This window comes from Triticum aestivum, chromosome 4B (genome assembly GCF_018294505.1).
Source record: "Triticum aestivum cultivar Chinese Spring chromosome 4B, IWGSC CS RefSeq v2.1, whole genome shotgun sequence".
Taxonomy (NCBI): Eukaryota; Viridiplantae; Streptophyta; class Magnoliopsida; order Poales; family Poaceae; genus Triticum; species Triticum aestivum.
The window spans coordinates 608,379,246-608,381,058 of record NC_057804.1 but is presented as its reverse complement, the minus strand read 5'-3'; the positions used below and the strand labels follow the sequence as shown (position 1 = coordinate 608,381,058).

Here is a 1,813-nt window from a genome sequence, read left to right as displayed (position 1 = left end):
CAGAGGGACGCAGTCGTGCGGGCTGAGGCGGAGGAGCGGGTGGTCGTCTCCGCCGGGCTTTGAGCCACGTGGTGCCGCACTTGGGCGGGCTGGCGAGGAGCACGTCGCCGGGGCGCGGCGCTGGAAAGAGATGAACCCCGGCACCCTGGTTCTGGCGCATCATCAAGCCTCCGCACATGGTGATGGTGGGCATGGCGGAGATGACGTCCGCGTACTCTTCCGGCGGCGAGACCACGTGGTCACCGCCGCCGCCGAGGGCGTCCTTGAATGGGAATGCTAGATGAGGAGCGGGCAAGGTGATGCGCCCAGAGTGTCGGCCATGGTTCTATCGGCAATGCTAGATGCAAATATGCAATCAACGAGATAAAAATGGCGCTAGATGCAATCCAGAGTTGACATCATTCCACTTCAATGAAATGAGACCATTAAACAAGGAGAGTGCCGTGCTCCAGCCCTGGCTGGATTGCTGCCATTTCAAAATGAACGGTGACCCCTAGATATGCATGTGCCAACGTGCTGTGTCTGAAGATTTTTCAATTTCTTGGGCTCAAAATTGACAAGATGGACATGCCATTGCCAGCCCCAGCCATTCATTCACTCACAAACCGCAGCCACGCAATCCAATTCGGATCCCAAACCTCCATTCAGATGAATGGGTGGGTACTCCTTTCATGGCTTACGGCAAGGCAATCAGAAAGGAAAATAGAAAAGATGAGTAGCGACAGACCGACCCGTGTCGCGGTGTCGGTGGACAACCGAGACCGTGTTCGACTATCGCAGTCAGGGCAGTCCATCCCAACATCCTGCAAGATTACATACTCACATGTTATTAAAAAAAAAAACAGATTTCATACTCACATCCAGAGGATATAAATGTTATCACAAAGGATCGATAACCAGCCGTACATGGATAACGCCTCAATCATGTCGTGCTCAGGCCGGAGATGCGTCATCCATGGTGTGACCTCGACATCAGCCTCGCCAGGTTAACTTAGTCTTGCCCTGTTGCCAACAAAATAGATGATGGTCTAGTTAGACCTGCCTCAACCTCTAACTGACAGTAAATTATCTATGTAGGTCGTCGGAAATATAAGAGGCAACGAACACAGTACAAACACTTTGTAAGCACACAAGGTTTTCCACCCATTTTCTCGTTCAATTGCTTATTAATTTTTGCGCCTCTATGATGAGCACGTGATAGTGGAAAACTAGCCTTCACAAGGCACACAGTAAGACATGACCTTACATATATCTCGTTAAGCTTAAATCGGATAACAGAAAGACGAGAGACTGTTGGCGCAACATACTACTGTACCTAGGAAATATCTAAAGTCCCTTTAGTCCACATAGCTCCACCTGAGTTGTGCAAGCTCCCCCTACATATATGCAAAGCAGTACATCTGGAGCTAGATCAAGCACAAGCCCACATGTCCATCTCGACTTTGGGTAAAGGAAATGTGATGCGTTCTGGCTTTGCTTACATTCTTTCCTTTACGACAGAGATTCTTCACTAGTAGAAAAAGGGTCAAATGTGAAGCACATTAGTGCCGGTTTGTAAAAAAACCGGCACTAATGTGATCAATAGTGCCGGTTCGTGGCTGCGATCAATAGTACCGGTTCGTGTTGAGCCTTTAGTACCGGTTCGTGCACGAACCGGTACTAAAGGGGTAGTGGCAGGCTGGCGTCAGGCCGGGTCCCCACGAGCACCTTTAGTACCGGTTTGTGTTACCAACCGGTACTAAAGGTCTAACCTATAGTACCGGTTCGTGCCACGAACCGGTACTAAAGGGGACAAGCCTTTAGTACCGGTTCG

General features: G+C 49.9%; 1 pseudogene; it reads right to left on the bottom strand.

Moving 5' to 3' along the window:
• The window catches only part of LOC123090279 (cytosolic sulfotransferase 1-like), a 5,193-nt pseudogene that overhangs the window by 1,087 nt on the left and 2,293 nt on the right, over positions 1-1,813 (bottom strand).